Source organism: Palaemon carinicauda, chromosome 1, assembly GCF_036898095.1.
Source record: "Palaemon carinicauda isolate YSFRI2023 chromosome 1, ASM3689809v2, whole genome shotgun sequence".
NCBI lineage: Eukaryota > Metazoa > Arthropoda > Malacostraca > Decapoda > Palaemonidae > Palaemon > Palaemon carinicauda.
In genome coordinates this window covers 70476498-70495846 of record NC_090725.1, presented here as the reverse complement: position 1 = coordinate 70495846, position 19349 = coordinate 70476498, and the positions used below count along the sequence as shown (strand labels likewise).

The window sequence follows — 19349 nt, the reverse complement described above, 5'->3', positions numbered from 1 at the left end:
GTGGCTTATAAAACAATGAAAATTGCTTTTTGGCTAAACTCTAATGGCAATTGTTTTCCACCGGCAAGTGCGTGAGCTTAATGCTTATGGCAAGATTTAGCAAATTCTGCAAAGCTTTGCTTAGCTACAGTATTCTACTAAAGTTATTTGTTTATTTTTAGATTCCCAGTGCTTTATCCAATGTATTATTTTGTTTTTGGTATTCAAATAAGGTTGTGCTGCTATGGAAATTCCAATTTTGGTAGGTAGTAGGTTGGCCAAGGCACCAGCCACCTGTTGAGATACTACTGCAACAGAGTTATTAGGTCCTTTGACTGGCCAGACAGTACTACATTCAATCCCTCTCTCTGGTTACGGTTAATTTCATTTCTGCTGGCACATACACAGAATAGTTTGGCCTATTCTTTACACATTCTCGTTTTTCTTCATACACTTGACAACACTGAAATTACCAAACAATTCTTCTCTCTAGAGGTTAACTACTGCACTGTAATTGTTCAGTGGCTACTTTCATCTTGGTAAGGGTAGAAGAGAGACTAGCTATGGTAAGCAGACCTTCTAGGAGAAGAGCACTCCAAAATCAAACCATTGTTCTCTACTCTTGGGTAGTGCCATAGCCTCTGTACCAGGGTCTTTCACTGTCTTGGGTTAGAGATCTCTTGCTTTAGGGTACACTCAGGCACACTATATCTAATTTCTCTTCCTCTTGTTATTGGGAAGTTTTTATAGTTTATATAAGAAATAGCATCCTGATTTTCTAACTAGGGTTATAGTTTAGCAGGTAATAATAATAATAATAATAATATTGTAATTAACTTTTTCTATTGTTCTTATCTTTTTCTCTTCATTTGAACAATCCGCCAGTAACTGGGAAAGGGACATATCAATAGGAAGGTGATGAAGACCATATCATTCACAATTTGTCTTTAATATATCACAACACATTGTAAAAGTACAGATAATATGTACAAAGTATAAAACACTATCACATTGTTAGTGCACACAAAGTAATGGTCACTTTTGTACAAAAAATTATAAATTACGTGGAGTTAAGTTTAACACATCCTTCGACTCAACCGGTTTCGAGCAGTGAGAAGGTTTTCTGCTCATTGTCAAGAGTGAACTGAAATGCAGTTGTTGTTTTGATGGCTTATATACGGAGTCCTGCTTCGACATTCCATCTTCAGTGGTCAAGAACCACCCTAGGGTGGAGACCATTAATCCTAGCAGGTGGTGGCCTCTGCCTCGCCGGGATGTTTGGTGGGATTATTGACTCTGGTTCTGTCAGGAGATAATCCCTGTTTTGACCTTCGGCTATATCAGTCCTGTCATAGTTGTTATTGCCTGGACTATTGTTGGTGGTGGACCTTATACATGTTAGCAATAAGGTCCCTTCTTGCGTGGTGTTGAGGTTAGGTCTTTGTTGTTGAATAAAAAGAGCTTCCATTATCCGGAGACGTCTGCTGTCAGGGGCACGGCCGATGATGGTTACATTTTTCACTATATGCTCCCTTGTTGTCTTGAAATTATGTTTTTGGAGGCAATGCATTTTTATTTCACCCTGTTGCACGTGGCAAGATAATCTCTTAAAAAGACGCATCGTCGTCATCCCGATGTAGGTGCCAGGACATTCCTGGACAGGGCATTTATATCGGTACACTATATTCGTCTTTTTCAAGTCATCTTGCATGGCAGGGGCAGGGTTGTTTTTCATTATCAAGTCTCGTGTTTTTGCTGATTGGTAATAAATTATGAGGTTGATTTCAGTATCCTCTGCCGTGGCAAAAACGTTGTTTTTTATTATATTTTTCATAATCTTTTCTTCTTTGTAGTTTACGCACATAATGCCTTTATAGTATAGATTTATTTTTGCTGGCGTGTTGGTATCATCAGGGCCTTCATTCTGGTACCATTTCTCGATTTCTTTTTTAATTTGCCAATTAATGTCCTTATTTGTGAAGCCATTATTCACCAGAATTTTAGTAACTCTGTCAAGTTCCTCGGGGGGCCTCTCCACGAAGAACAGTGAGAAATGGCTCTCCGAATAAAAGCCTTAATGGTGGCAGTTTTGTACCGACTAGGGCACTCGCTGTCACCATTCAGACATAGGCCGAGATTTGTTGGTTTTACGTACACCAACAAATTACAATGCATCACATCCTGTATGCCAAATTACAATACAAGCAATAGGTTCTAATACGGAATTGTTCTTTCACATAGTTTTTTTAACTTTTACTTCATAGTGTAATGGCAGGATTTTGCTCAGTGCCAGATTATATAACCCTAATTCATAATTCTTATCCAATCCAATCACCATACAGCTCTAAGGTCTGAGTGAGAGGCCTTGGCTTCACCAGTGATTCTCTCCCATCTGTACCCAAGTTTCACTGTCAACGTTCGAGACATAACCTTTGAGATCTCAAGAAATAGTAAGAGCAGAAAAGCTCCTAGGATAAGGTGGTAGAAGATAAAAACAATTTTTCAACCTGTCACCTTCATTGAATAGGAAATGAAAAGCCAGAAGAAAACATCTGGAAAGAACTAATAGAAGTTTTGCAAAAGTGCTATTCTTCTCTATTCTGGAATTACAGCCTACTTTTTTGGCTCAACAAATTTGTTTAACCCACAATGCCTGAAACTCAATTGAGTGCATGCTGAAGGGAATTTCCAAAGGTTTTACCAAATCCTAGGTTGTTTTTAGTCCCCTTTCTGAATGGAGAATCTGTGGAAATGTGAGATGATCCAACGGAGAGGGTCACTTTCCATTTTTTTTTTTTTCTGGATCTATAGGACATTTATTTACATATTTCCATACATACATCATTTGGGGGCACACAGCCTTCAAGTTTAGAGCTCTGTGGTTTGGTTAGGCAATAGCTTCTTAGGTTTTAACAATAATCGGTAGCAGTGTTGGTATGCTGATGGTGCCGTAAGTTGGGGATTTGGTTCTTTCTGAACCAGGATGTCAGACTGATCCTATAATCCTTATCCCATTTTATTGGCCGGGGTGACCTTGTCGGGCTTTACCTGCCGACTGAGCCAGCAGATATCAAGGATAAGTCAGACATGGCAACTTCCACCCCAAGACACTTTGGAAAATTTGGATCAATAATCTGTACAAGAGATGGTGAAGTCTTTGGTGAGAAGGGTTAGGTTTGCTCTGTAACCTTTCCTGAGGTATTCGGCGCTCCAGTAAAGAAATGGCATGTGATGAAGGAACTTCTAGTCTCCACTTGGAGAAGCTGATATTTCACTGGATTCAAGATTGATTATCTCCAATTCCATCTGACTAGAAGCTGGAGGAGGATGGAGATCTTAAATAGCTTCACAGTGCCAGTGTCATGTGGTAGCAGGACCTTTGTTACTTGCTAACAGGAGACCCTCTAATACAGGGTAAACCAGAGATCCCCCTTTTTCACAGACCTGAAAACATGGCTAGGGTGCTCATATGCCTGATCTGCAAGTGGGCCGTGTAGATTTAGAAGACGAGGTAACTACATGTGTTCATACTACAAGCTTTGTGGTTACTCAAAATATTGAAACCCTCTTTTTAAGGTTATAGCAGACAACACCAATGTCATAGCATATCTTTAAAAACCAAGGGGATTATCTACTCAAAGACATGTCAAACAGTAATAAAGATCTTCAAATAGGCGTTGGAAATGGGGTGACAGTTATACAGTTTATGCCAGGTACCCAAAAAATAATTTTTCCCACCAACCACATAGAGTATAGACCACAAATTCTATGTTCTATAAATGGGAGCACTTCGAGGTGTACACATCCCTACCTTTCAAAATGATCTGTGAAATTTTAAAGCTTAGGTCACCCTGCAAAGTATGCAATGCTAATTACCCCTTTTGTCCCCACTAAGAGTGGTTCTCAAATATGCATGGAGGGGGCCCTATTAGATCTCATTATTCAAGCTGATGGCTGGACTCTTTTTGGCCTATGATTATATAGTAAAAAAAACAATCCTCAGACATCTACTTTTCTTGACTATCATGGCTCCAACGGTAGCAGAATAGGGAGTCTCATCACTGTGTTGTATTATGGAATACCTAGAAAGGACTTGAACCGATCACCCTCTCCCTTCATGCTTTTCTTCATGTCTCTAAAATTACTATACCCTTCCATACAGGTTCTATGCCAGATTAAGGTGAAGAAACATGCACAACATACTTTTGATTTCCACCTTAGTGACCTTCAAAAGTAAGATTTTCAACCATTCTCTGAGCAGGAATGTGAAAGTAGCAGTCCTGAAGATTTTGGAGACAGATTGCTCTCTAAAGCCTGAGGTGGGGATGGCTGGTACATTATTTCCAAGGTGCTTGATGATGTTATACAAACAATGCTACAGTTTTTATTTCATTATGGATGCTGATCTGCAGCAGATTTGATTTTCAAATGATTTCATTGCTTTATTTACCTTTGGCCAGTTTGACCTAATGATGCTCAGACAATTTATAAGCACTGGGATTAACAGATTTAGAACCAGGCACAATGACAGGCTTGAAATTATTTCTGACACTGAAGAGGCTTCCAAATTTAAAATCTGTCAGCATGCTATTCAATTATGCAACCACTCTTCATGAAGTCACCTAATATACTAACAGCCAAGGGAATCTGCTGTCACATAATCATGGTTTAAGATTATGATACCCCTTGACTCTGCCCACAGCAGTCTGTAATCTGGCTAATTCTGTGCTTGCATCAACCGAGTTCTGATGTAGGCCATGAAGATGGTCTCATCATCTGTAATCAACACTGTAGGTGACTGTCCTTGACTTTAATGGTTTCTGTTTCATGTCTTTCCTTTTGAAGACCATAAGCTTTTCACTGTCACAACTAAGTTTCCAGTGTATCAAATACAGTAAGTATCTGTTAATAAAAATGAAAAAAGGGGGCCTATGGGGGAAATTCTGCATCACGATAGCATCCCGTTGTGTCGTCTTGTTGAAGTTGGAAAGGCCTCATATATAGATACCTTCCATCCCTAAAGATGGTAAATAACTGGAGTGGCACTTCTCCCTAAGTAGATGGACTTTACTGCCAAGGAACATGGGTACCAGTGTGTCCAGATTCCCTTGTAAGCCATTGTTAATTATTGAGGAAATGGGCGTTGATCATCATCCTTAGATAAACTGTCCACTGCAAAAAGACAAGGTTAGAATTTTAAGGACTGGGATCCTTTGTCATACCCATTATTTTTAATGTTAAAAGCTTTCTTCCAAGGTAATGCGCAATGTCTATGGGAAGCAGCTAGGATGAAGCAAACCTTAAATCTCCTGATGGCATTATAATTGTTTTATGGGTTTTAATGAGATTTTCCAGTTCTTAGTCCCCTTAGGTCTCATCCTTTCTCCTGTGTCCTTTGACCTTCACAGTAATTTGTTCCAATTGCATGCTTTTCACATTTAACTTTATTACTGTATATATAATTTAGTTATATACTGATTCTTGTTAAGTATTCTTTTTAGGTGATTACTTTTAATTACTTTCAAGTTTCCGTCCAAAAACATGGTGCCATTCCTCTTCCCAAGTCCATATGAAGTGACTTCAGATGTAGAGTATAAGATTCTTAATGTGAATATCTAATACTCTCTCCCACTTATGCATCTTTAATTGAATTTTTAAATGAATAAAGAGTTTTGATAACCGTTCTCTTTTAGCATCAATAGCCAGTGTAATGCCAGTTCTACAAAATGCCATCAGTCAATCCTTTATCCCCTATCCTAACTTGGCTGCATAATTTATATTTTTTCATTTTTATTGTATTCCCCATTCTCCGTTCTCCTCTGTGTGGGTTAAGATTTGGTCTACTCGTGCAAAACACGGGCTCTTGCTGTACTAGCAGTCTGCAGCCTGGTCTCTCAAATTTTGCTGAAATTTTTTTCTTAATTTTTTTTTGCAAGTTTTCTTACTGTTCTCTTTACTGATCTATTTCAGACCTGTTGAAGATGACTTAATTATAATCTAGTGAATATCTCATCCTTTCTTTTGTTACCATCAGTTCTTTCTTTACCTTTAATCTTCAATGGAATCTATTCTTATTGCATGACAAGATTTTCTTATTTTCATATATTTTACTCTTCTTCATCCTTTCATATAACCTTTGCCTGAGAGTCACTTCCATGATGCTGGCATATTTTCTTTTTACATCATGCATGGTTCATCATTCTTACTTGCAGCCATTTTTTATTATTTTGAGAAATTTTTCAGGTGCATTTCAGTCACTAATTCATTCTAACAGACTTATGAATTTTCACTGAATTAAGAACAAATGAAATTAGGCAATTTTTTAAAAACCCTTGAAATATGGATACAGAAAATCTAGTTATAGTGTATGTTTTCATATATTTTTTACATCATTAATATAGAATAGTGGCATAGAGGAAGGCACAATATTTCAGACTTTGAACCCATTTAGGTACACATGATCTGAACAAACAATGCAAGTGGCAACATCAACAAGAACATTATTTTGGATATTAGTGAACCAAACAGTGCCACACAACTTATTTGGTTATACTAGCCTGATCCATGGACATTTTATAAATTTTCTATCCTATCCAAATTTAATCAGTAACAAATATTAAGTCTAAATTCTCAACCTTTTCAGTTTGTCAAATCATTAATTTTTATATTGTAATTTATCAAATAATTTCATATATAGGAACAGTACTTCGTAAAATCAAATCCATTTGGCCAGCCCTTTGCAAGTTAACTCGTTGCTGTTATTAAAAATGAGAAGCCAAACCACTAACACCTAAGATTAACCCAGAAGTAGTGCACTAAAGTAATAAAAATACAATACTGTATAGTATGCAATAAGAATATTTATGAGGAGGCACATCAGTTAAAAAAAAGGGGAAATTAACAATAATTGGCAGTTGCCACAATCCAGTAGGTCTTGTCTTTGTAGAGGTCATGAGGAATAAACTGAAGAGACAGGTAAGGGAGGTGGCTTTTTCTCCTCAACAGTTTGATCACCCGTAAACACAGTCATTAGTCTGGTAATAACAAGATCATACCATGAAGGACTGGTTTTTAATGTAGTAGCAAGTTTTTTTTCACTCTAATGTTATACATATGTGTTTATACAGAGAAGTACTCAGATTTCCTGTGAATAACATTATATATATATATACAGTATATAACTAGGATTTTGTCTAAATAGTTAATAAATCCTAGTAGACACATTTATTTTAGATATTTTGCTGGCAATATACAGAGCTAAATAATGTTTAAAAAATGGTTCAATATAAACTAAGTAGATTACTAAACCTTACGCTAAATTATTTTTAAAGTTTGTTATAAGTTAAGTCTTTAAAAATAACTCCGAGTAAATAACCTCGAGAATAACAATAATTCATATTGCCTTTGATAACATAATAGTTTTAATGAAATGAGTTATATTTTTGCCAATCTAAATATGTCAAGATAAAAATAAATTACTATATTGTTCATATGCATAAATATTTTTTGAGGATATGATTTATAGTATACTGTATTTTTGGGCTCAAGCCATGACGTCCTGATGGAAGGTTCCTTCAGTAGCTTCCTAGGGTATATTTAACTACAGTGGATATTCCCAGAGAATTAAACTGAAGGTTATCACAGAATTCTAACTTCTGGTGCGAGTACCCTAAAGGTTTCCCTCTAGGATATCGTATATCAACAGGGGACACATGTATTAACACGCCACATAGCTATCTGCACCCCATATAGAGTTAACACTTCGATATGGAAAGGTGGCTGAGTAACTGAGGAGCCGTTCCAAAGTTACTCTCATCCGTGGCTACTTTTGGTACTCGAGACGTAAACAAACGGGCGCCATTGCTAAATGACGTCACGTCCGTCCTCATCCTTTCGCCTTTAGCTTCTACGCTAAGTCGGATTTTTCCCAAGTGATTTCTTTATCTGCTTACATCGCCGTAATGTCGCAGCCTTCAGCCTCGCCTTCTTCTGGAAAGTTGAGTACCAGGTCCCAGTATTGTTTAAATAAGCTCTGGCCGTAAAGTAACTTCTACTTTTCGTAAAATATTGAGTTTTGTGGCAGAGCTGTGCCGATACCGGACGCGCCATTTTACGGCGCCGCTGTTCATGTTGCATGCTTTATTTAGTTAGCCAGAACAGCCTTCTCCGGTCCTTTAACTAATTAATATTATTAGTTATTTAGTCTTCATAGCTAGGGAATCATTATATCGTGTTTTAGCAGTCATCAGACTACGGTCAGTGTTCAACCCCATACTAGATCGCTAGCTTAGCCTCTAGGCTGTACAGCCTAGTGCTTATTTTCATGCATGATATATATTAGTGTTCCTAAGTTATGAAGATTGTGGCATTATTTACTATTTACTGTGATGTAAGTGTTTTCGCCTTCGGGGACCATATAAGGGACTGAGTTGATTGTGTATCAACCCCTCCTAACCTAATGTAGGAACCCTTGTATGCTCCCTATTCCCCCTGCCTGTGGGTAATTCCCTCTGGGTAGACTTGCTTTCCCTTCTATATAGGGGGATCTCGTCTACAACCAGAGTATTTATCGCTTCTCTGCCTACCCTAAGGCAATGACCTTCCCTTAGGGTTGTGCCTGAGACCTTAGGAAGGCTCTGCCCTTCCTCCAGTTGCACTTGGTTGAGTTACCCTTCCTCCCTGCAACTAGCGATGTGTCTTTCAGACTTTCCTAGCCTAGGAGTTAGTCCTCCTACTCTAGGTTAAGCTCTGGGGGTATAGACTGTCTTGTTATAGTTTGGGACAGTACATTAGTACTGAACTTGATCTGGGCTACCTATTCTAGGTTAGGGAGCGTTCTCCCTTGCCTTGGTGGCCGCTCTCATACAGTCTCTCCTCAATTAGAAAGACCCCTTCTTCTCCCTCCCCACCTATCCCTTTGGTGTAGGCCTGCCTACACACCTCTGTCCTTAGTCCTTCCAATCCTCCCTTGGGTGGAGTGGTAGGGCTAACCTTGTTCTCCTGCTGAGCTGGCCGCTCTGGTACACATACCCTTCATAGCGTTCTATGGGGGTGGTTGCCGGCGGGGGATTCCCCCTCTTTTAGTGCCCTCTATCCCTCCCTTGGGTTACCTCAGGCCCCTGGCCACCTGCCGGCTCCCTGCCGCCAGATGTTAGGAGTATCCACTCCTATCATTAGTGCACTCTCTCCGGAGGGATGCCGGAGGGGTATAGGATTTTACCCCTCCCATCCCTCCTTACCTTTCTCTCTTTCTATCTTGGTGCCGGTCCCTTGCCGTCTCTACTGCCGGCGATAACCACCACTACCTCAGGTGACCTTCATTCATAAGATGCCTTCCCCCTCTAAGACGTCAGTCTTCCGTGTGCCGGAGGCTGCCGCTTTCCGTCGACATACCGCCGACGTCCCACCCCTTATTTTTACTTAGTAACAGCCGGCCGACTTTTGGTGTCTGCCGCCCGCATGCCAGCATTGATTGCCGGCAATCTAGGTATACACCCATATATATATCTGTCTTATGAATTGATCCAAGGCTCACCATGCCGTCAGCCTTCGGCTGCCGGAGCCGCCGCCCCTGCCGGGGATCCGCTGCTGTGCCGGCGGTCGCCACTGTGGTATTATCCATATAGGATACTCAGTGTGTCTGCCTTGATGCCTTCCACCATGCAGGACCGGCCTCCGGTGTGCCGTCGGTCTGCCGGAACCCTCATGAGACGCTAAGGGACATGTACCCCTTCCCTGGCTGCCGGCAACATGCCGACAGTCAATATGTTACAGCCAGATAGCCTGGCCACTTCCATATAGGTATTGTTATACCATCCAAAAATAGTGGCTATGCTGTTTGATTGCACATTACAATAATTCCTGCATATTCTGTGTAATCTCAGTGCAGTCGATTGCCGGAACCTACATTTATTAAGGGGTTTATCCTATTTTCCCCTCTCCCCCAAGGCTCTGAGTGGTCTCAGACCCTGGTACACTCTGTGGACAATTCCTGTTAAAAGCCTAGCTTGGCTCTTCCATACGGATTTCCCTCATTGTGACCCTCGGGTCCAAAGGAATTGTCTACGGATAAGGTTACGGTAACCGGCTGGGCAGGATTCGCAAGTATGTGTCTATCTACTTCCTTTCCTGCTCATCAATCTTGAACATTAATATGTCTTCAAGATTGATGAGCGTAAAATGGCGTGTCCGGTATCGGCACAGCTCTGCCACAAAACACAATATTTTACGAAAAGTAGAAGTTACTTTACGGCCAGAGCTTATTTAAACAATACTGGGACCTGGTACTCAACTTTCCAGAAGAAGGAGAGGCTGAAGGCTGCGACATTACGGCGATGTAAGCAGATAAAGAAATCACTTGGAAAAATCCGACTTAGCGTAGAAGCTAAAGGCGAAAGGATGAGGACGGACGTGACGTCATTTAGCAATGGCGCCCGTTTGTTTACGTCTCGAGTACCAAAAGTAGCCACGGATGAGAGTAACTTTGGAACGGCTCCTCAGTTACTCAGCCACCTTTCCATATCGAAGTGTTAACTCTATATGGGGTGCAGATAGCTATGTGGCGTGTTAATACATGCGTCCCCTGTTTATATACGATATCCTAGAGGGAAACCTTTAGGGTACTCGCACCAGAAGTTAGAATTCTGTGATAACCTTCAGTTTAATTCTCTGGGAATATCCACTGTAGTTAAATATACCCTAGGAAGCTACTGAAGGAACCTTCCATCAGGACGTCATGGCTATCTCGCCCAAAAATGGATTTTTCGCTTCGCTCAAAATCCGTTTATTATTATTATTATTATTATTATTATTATTATTATTATTACTACTGATTGCTAAGCTACAACTGTAGTTTGAAAAGCAGAATGCTATAAGCCCAGGAACTCTAATAGGGAAAATAGACCAGATAGGAAAGGAAACAGGGAAAAATAAAATATTTTAAGGACAGTAACATTAAAATAAATATCTCATATATAAACTATGAAAACTTTAACAAAACAAGAGGAAGAGAAATTAGATAGAATTTCAACAAAACAAGAGGAAGAGAAATTAGATAGAATAGTGAGCCTGAGTGTACTCTTAAGCAAGAGAACTCTAACCCAAGACAGTGGAAGACCATGGTACAGATGCTATGGCACTACCAAAGACTAGAGAACATTGGTTTGATTTTGGAGTGTCCTCCTAGAAGAGCTGCTTACCATAGCTAAAGAGTCTCTTCTACCCTCACCAAGAGGAAAGTAGCCAGTCAACAATTACAGTGCAGTAGTTAACCCCTTGGGTGAAGAAAAATTGTTTGGTAATCTCAAGTGTTGTCAGGTGTATGAGGACAGAGGAGAATATGTAAAGAATAAGCCAGACTATTCGGTGTATGTGTAGGTAAAGGGAAAATGAACCATAACCAGAGAGAAGGATCCAATGTAGTACTCTCTGGCCAGTCAAAGGACCCCATAACTCTCTAGTGGTGGTATCTCAATGTGTGGCTGGTGTCCTGGCCAATCTACTACCTACGAAATGGTTGATAGACTGATTTATGGAATATGGTTCAGCACTGAGACCAGGTAGGGTATTTGAAACCGAGGTGCAACTGGGGTTTCATGCAGTGTCATTCTAAAGTAAAGTGAAAAGAGGTTGGACCGCAAGGTAGAACCATGAATAGATCAAACCGGAATGAAAAAAAAAAAAAATTGAATAAGAAGCGGGAGCATTTAGGTGATGAAGTGATGCTGCAAAGACCCTATGGGTATCTATTGGAGGTTATTAATTTTAAATTTAACATGCAGACTACATAATATTTTGCAATTTTACACCGGAACTATTATATCAATAAAAAATTTGTTGGTAACAAGCTAGCAATAGGAATGTGTACAAGACCTCACAATACTGTACAGGTATCCCAGTTTAACTATCTGCCCTACGAATGCTTAGTCTTATTAGGTAACAATAAGCTACAGGTTTGGAAACCAAACTACAGTTCGTAGTGACAAATTTATAGTTGTAACAAAAATATAACCTAGATGGGAAGACGTTCTAAAAGTGAATAGTTCATGGTAAAATTTCTTGTATTACATGTACTATATATACAAAACAACAAAGAAAAATACTGAATTGGTCTTACAAACTTTAAATTTTGTTCAAAATGAAGAATTCTGAACATGCATTGGAGCTTTCCAGTCTTCACAGGTATCATATTTTCAATGTTACATACATTAGATAAACTAACTATCATACACACTAACCTGTTTCATCCATATTCCACACTTGATCTGGCTTGTAGTCCTCTGCGGTAATCTTGCAAAGTTCTGCAGGTAAAGCTTTTGTTGCTTTGTAGTCTGGCAATGCTGTCACTCCCTTCATCTTAAAGTTTTTCTATGAAAATCATACCATCTCTTGCTAGCTTCGAAAGATATAGGTTATGTTGAAATGGAGGCTTGACTGATTCTAAGTTGCCATTCCTCAGGCTCAGGTGCAGTTTCAGAATTGAAAAGTCAGAAGAGAGACTTGGCTTTCTAGAGGATATTGGAGTCCACTGCTATGCCTTTGCGGCACTGGTCCTCAATCCTCTTGAACAGGCCATTCTCCAGGCTTGTATCTCTTTGTTTTGACATGCTGAGCACTGCTTGGGGCACCTACAGTCATAGCAGCATGAATCTGGGTCTGCCTCTTCTGAAAGTAGTGCACAATGCTCTCATTCACACTGAAAATTTGCTTCACAGTGGCAAAGATTTAGAGTGGGATGATGCCTTTTATAGGAGCCATGGAAAAGTTGTACAAAGATGTTTACTGAATAGCAGGTCAAGCGAGACTGAGACAGAGTACAGGTAGCATTTGGCATCCTACAATGGGGTAGAAGCAAAACAAAAACAACGAAAATCACGCCGATCATGATACAGGGATACAGCTAGACAATGAAAAAAACAAATTTGTTAATTTAATGATGTTGTTGGTCTCCCTAGAGAATAAATGGATCTGTGAAAAGCAAATTTGCAAAAACTAAGGTCTTGACTGTATGTTTCATAACTTTTTTAATATGATTCAATACTACAATCTAAAGCCATACAGAAATCTTATTAAAATACATTACATTTTTATTGACTTCTTTAAGCCACCAAGCTATAGTGTACCCTAAACACAAGCATTACAAAATATTACACCTTTGCTTCAGTGAAAAGGTAGTCAATGAATCTAGCTTCAAACCTTTTAAATTTAGATATATTTTGCTTTACAGTTAATTAATACTAGAAAGGGTGGCGCATTTTACCTTCCCCTAACATACAAAGCAGATTTTTTAAGCTTTATTCATATCAATAGCTTCCAACCTATGGAATTGCCTTTGATATATAACTTATGATAATTTGCTATATGTAATCACGAAGAACAATGTGTTGGTGGATCTCTTTCTTGACAAAATCTAGCTTAGATGTAATGGGGCAGGCCAGATATAAGAAAACTTGAAAATATTCAATAAATCCAAAACTTAAAGGCCTTTTTATATGCAGACTTTATTACCCCATGTATATGAACACCTGAGAGAAAACGCTTCAGTGAGGTAAACCCAATGGGGGCAGGGCATGAAACTAGATCCCAGGTAAATCTTTGTAATATTTCATGTTTTAAAGTTGCCCTTTTTTTATTCATAAATCCAATAAGAGAATAAAATACAGTTGAATGCATTTTTCAATACAGTGTATACCTAAGATTTTAGGAATGCATATAACTTCATGTCAGGCAATAAATTACAATGCCCAATGTTTGATTGCAAAATGTTTTGTTTTTACTTGCACATGATAAAACTTATAAACTCTATTCTTTCATTTGTTTCTCAATAGACATAAATGAATAGCTGAAACATTATCTACAAGAAGGCATTTTTTTTCTTAATATGGTATACATAAAACAATAGTTGAAACATAATCTAAAATCGTAAAACAAAAGAAACTAGTAAATCAATACCTACTCTATTTTTAGTTATGTGAGTTACCAGACTACTGTATTATCTTACAACCGAGTTTTCATTCATGTCTTCATTTTCCCTTTCATAATTTTGGGTATAATTTTGGAAATGGAAAGTTATTTATAGTGTACATTACTAATGTACAATCTTTGGAATCTTTCCCTCTTGCCTTCAAAAGTTTGTATTTCAAAAGATAATCTATAGCAAGTGAATTAAAATGAATAAATATAATTATCTTGTAGCATACTGCACCCGCATTTGCTTCAATAGAGAATTACAGTACATTTTCTATTATAGGATAAAGCAAAACCTTGTTTTCTGAAACGAGTTACCATACTGCTATAATTACATTGTATTCCAATGATTTTTCTGTAACTCAAGAGGCTCGTTTTCTTGAGTACACGTTTTTGCATGTTTTTTATTTTTTTCGTTGGTGTTCGAATGATTCCCTGTACTTTTTTTGCTCGTGATTTTTTTTCTTTACAATGCTTAAGTAACTCTTTTGTATAATACAATTTTATACTGTCCTCTCTCCAAAGATATATACCTGTATCCTTGAATAGAAGAGTATATATCAAATTCATACTACTAATGTATAAAAAGCATCTTCCACAGGCAAATTTAAATGAAGGAGATTACATCTCTCTCATTCTTCCTCTAAGTAGGTTACAAGTGGTTTTCATAGCAAGCAACTCAATGCAAGTACTTATAACTAGAATTTGCATGAGTTTATCCACATTATTACCACATTCTATATTCTTTGTGACCCTTTCCCTTTGTCACTCTTGGGGTAGTGCATTATGGTGAAAAGAAAAAGTACCTCCCTCAAAAACAGTGTCAGAATTGTATAATGAAAATACTGGATTTTTGTTTTTCGGGAGAACTGACTTTGAAGTAACCTGTAGCATTCCTCATTTTTTACCTTGTAGTAACTTTAACAGCAGCTTAGTCGTTATTTGTTCTATCTTACATATTAAGACTATTGTATAACAGAAGAACAATATTAAAGACTTTTATATGGACCAAAACTGTATTTTACATATGTTCAAGTTATGCCTGCTTATTTTGGAGTAATAAAAACCTGGTATTTACAAAAAGCACACGGTACAGTATTCAACTTTCATAATGTATGTTAGTCATCCCTTTTAACCTTATTATTATTATTATTATTATTTGGCTTTACTGTCATATCTAATTGAATTTTATTGATGGTTTATAATGGTCTTATGAAAAAACTATCTATACAAGGAACTCGGGGAACATAGAATTTTGATGATAAGATTTATAATTTTTTTACTTGTCCGGTGTTCATAATGCTTTTTCTTAACAGCCTGTGATTATATCATTGTATACCCTAAAGCTAGAAATTTCTTGTTTTTTCAACTTCAAAAGGCTTAGGCTTCTACAGTTGTGCAGTATTGAGATAATCCGGTGGTTAATAGCAATAACCTAAGCTTGTATATGCCACAACCTTTTGTCTTTTCTGGCTCCAATTCAAAACTAAATCCATATCGTCATGAGTCAGTAGTTAGGTGAGGGTCATTCATATAAACATCAGACAATTATAAAACTTTTTTTAATCAAAATTTAAATCATTTTTTTTTAGGAAACTCCACTTATGTTCATAATGCTCTTTCCTACACTGATGGAAGTGGGGTAATGAAAGGAGAGATGAAATGTGAAGACCTAATCTGTTAACTTATTTAACACCTGAGACTGCTTCTTTGGCCTGGTAGCCTACCATGCCAATTAAATATCTGCAAAGAAGGTGCCTTATATTAAGGCTATCTCAATTAGAATTAACACAAAATTTTGTGAGAATTATTGTACTGAGAAAAGGAATAAGGATGATAACCAGTAAGAAAGGGTATAATTACAATAAGAATGTGTGCTTGATACAAATTTTAATAGACTGTATCTTGGAACCTAAAATAGACACTAAAGGACTTGGAAAACCTTTTGTCTTACAGACTACAGTAGAGTTTCCTTGTGGTCAGGTAGAGAGTGTACAGTATAGTTTTTGTACAGCAACCTGCTGGGACATTCTGACAACAGAGGTCACTGAAATGTAAACCCCACTCTTTGCTGGCCAAAGCAAGCCACTAGAGTCATCCTGTTGTGTGCAGAGACTCCAAATTTATTTATCATAGCTCAAATTATGGAGGAAGGAGGAAATGTATACAGACCTAGATTTTAGCAGTCCCGTAACAGTGAATTCAGTTTCTATGTTTAAAGGATCCTTTGAAATAGATGAGCGAAACAAAATCAGTTGTTGAGCGATGTTTCAAATATGTCCATATTTGGTCTTCCCAACCAATTCAAAATTTAAGATTGGTTGTGAAGACCAAATATGGACATATTTGAAACATCGCTCAACAACTGATTGTGTTTCGCTCATCTATTTCAAAGGATCCTTTAAACATAGAAACTGAATTCACTGTTACGGGACTGCTAAAATCTAGGTCTGTATACATTTCCTCCTTCCTCCATAATTTGAGCTATGATAAATAAATTTGGAGTCTCTGCACACAACAGGATGACTCTAGTGGCTTGCTTTTGCCAGCAAAGAGTGGGGTTTACATTTCAGTGACCTCTGTTGTCAGAATGTCCCAGGAGGTTGCTGTACAAAACCTATACTGTACACTCTCTACCTGACCACAAGGAAACTCTACTGTAGTCTGTGAGACAAAAGGTTTTCGAAGTCCTTTAGTGCCTATTTTAGGTTCCAAGATACAGTCTATTAAAATTTGTATCAAGCACACGTTCTTATTGTAATTATACCCTTTCTTACTGGTTATCATCCTTATTCCTTTTCTCAGTACAATAATTCCCACAAAATTTTGTGTTAATTCTAATTGAGATAGCCTAAGGCACCTTATTTTGTTTGGAAGAGATTAGTTTGAAAGAATCTTATTCCTTTTCAATCAATCTACTAAATCATGAAACCTCTTTTGAATAAGCTGAAGTACAAAGCTTATCCCCTCAAATTTGTCCAAGTCAATATCCACTATCTTTGATAGAAATTCCAAATTTAATACCCCGTTCAGAACATAAAACAAGGTCGTCTTAAAAACATCTCTTATTATTGCTAATAACCTAAATCATGAAAACCACCCAATCTGGAAGAGGTACACATTAATATTATCCAAAGCAAGGTTGACTTGAAGATTGAAAAGACAAACGGGCATACCCAGGCCGAGGTTATTGCCATTAACCGACAGATTATCTCAATACTGTACTTTATTAAACTTATTGAAAGGAAAGAAATCTAGTAATTTTTTGTTTTAGGGTATACGTCGATATACAACCAGGCTTTGAGAGAGAGGCAATATGAATATGAGGGGATTTCATGAAAATAATACTTTTCATTCACTGATGCATTAATGCATTATTGCTTTTTTGAAAAATGTATCCTTGATTTCATATTATTGATATTTGGAAATTATCCAGTAATTTATTCATCAAAACTCATAAAATGGAAATATGACTACCGTAATTCCATTTTTTAGTAGCTGCAGTCTACCTTTTATTCTTTTAGTTTATGACAGTATAGACTGGCACTGACATATTTGAAAGTGTAATTTAATACATTAGTACTTGTTTGTAGAGAAAATGTGAATAATAGACTTGTTTGTGCACTGTCAACTAATCAAGTTCATGTTCGTGAAAAGGTTTCAAGATTTTGAGAAGCATGCTTGCATTTTATTTGACGTTTTCAGTAGTTAGTTGCTTTGGATTAAAACCAAGTATAGAAATACAGCAATGTTACCATTCAAAAGTATTTGTAGTTTATAGAGTTACGTAGTTAGTCCTACATATTTAAACTGAGTAACTTCAGTTTATCCATTGTATTTATTGTTACATTAATGTGGTTTTCATAACATATCAGTACAGCAGGTGAGTATAAAATCTGGGTTTATTCTTTAAGAAAGAAAAAATTACTTTCTACAATGCTAGTTAAGAATTGTTTCTAGCTATTACTTTCTACAGAATGTACTTGAACTAAAATATTGTACATTGTGCAGCATTTCACAACTAAAGATAGTTTTGAAAAAAAAATTATTTTAACTGATAATTTCAAAAAACACAGAACTTTACTAATAAGATATTTTATTTCTATACTCACCTGATGTTCATATTGCTTCTTCTCAGAAAGTTCTATTTATCGACATTTACTCCTAAAAAAATTGTTATTTCCCATTTTCTTTTCTTCTAATAGACATTTGTCGTTCTTCCTGAAAGAACCTGCCTTAACTTGGCTATTGAAGGTGGCCATATGGCGAGCTTGAAGCAGGGAAACTGTCTGTTACAAGAGTATGTGTGCTTGCCACAGTGCGAGTAGCGGCAACATTTGACATAGGAGCATGTCTAGTCCAATCTTATTTGACATGTTTAGGATTGGGTGAAATCTTTATACAAAAAACATTCCTTGAATTTCCAACCACCATAGAGGTAAAAACCTCTATGGTGGTTGGAAATACACCAGTTTATATAGAAACAGAGAGAGACCAAAAAAAGTCAAAGACAGAAAATAGGGAGGTGGCCGGGGTTGCAGAAAGAAAAGCAAGCTAGTGATCAATGGAGTTATGGTATAAGTTGAGGAATCTTTTTAAAACCAGGTGCCCTACCCTATCGGCCTTTTCTCACTGTGTTGAGTATAGCAGCCACTATAGGACATATAGCCCAACAATCTTGATAAGTAAACCAAGATTCTTCAAAGTAATGATTAACAAATGACAACTTGGTACGCCATGGAGCTGCCACTAAAACTCCTTCAAAAGAATGATTTCTGCAAAAAATAAGAGTTGTAGCTGCACTTCTGTCATGAACTGTAACTTGAAGACTTTTATTAGATTTTGTTCAAATTCTCTGTGAGGATCTGTGACCAAAGTTTTAACTAGAAATTATATTGCATTTTTGGACAGAGGCCAATTTAGAACTAAAATCCCACAAAACAAATTAGGGACACTGATGTCCATTAATCTGTCCAAATAATACGGAATGGCTGTTACCGGACAAGCAAATCTATTGTTTGATGAAATGTATTCATCTATTTCCAAAGATTGGAGGTGAATTAATTGGAGCAGACTAGTAGGTTCAAAATAGTTGTTTGCTCTGAAGGAAGGCAAGAGACAAAGTCAATTTATGTTCCGTAATGTTTTAGCTGTGAGATCTATAAGTGGAAGATTGCCCAACGGTTTGAAAATGGAATCTTTTGATTACCGTAAAACTACACTACATCCAAATTGAAAGAAAAACCTGACTACTGTAGGCCTTTCAATACTAAAAACCCTAAATACATTTCTTATGTTACCTGAACGGACAGATATGATCAGATGCACGAGTGAACAATAAATATGGACCTATATATCTTAAATGGGTGAAATTCAAAGTTTCTTTCAATTAAAAAGAAAATGTA

The 19349-nt window shown here is 37.3% G+C and overlaps 1 protein-coding gene and 1 long non-coding RNA gene across 6 annotated transcripts in view; one reads left to right on the top strand and one right to left on the bottom strand.

Annotated features, from left to right (window-relative positions):
• Positions 1-19349, top strand: part of sif (still life) — a 1404800-nt gene that overhangs the window by 1323160 nt on the left and 62291 nt on the right. The gene's annotated exons all lie outside the window — the stretch shown is intronic.
• Positions 6285-19349, bottom strand: part of LOC137648870 (uncharacterized) — a 215145-nt gene continuing 202080 nt past the window's right edge. For both annotated transcript variants that reach the window (XR_011045739.1, XR_011045740.1), the window contains exons 3-4: positions 12216-12642; positions 6285-7013 (exon numbers count right to left, since the gene is read on the bottom strand). This is a non-coding gene — a long non-coding RNA (uncharacterized lncRNA). The remainder of the gene's footprint in view (positions 7014-12215; positions 12643-19349) is intronic.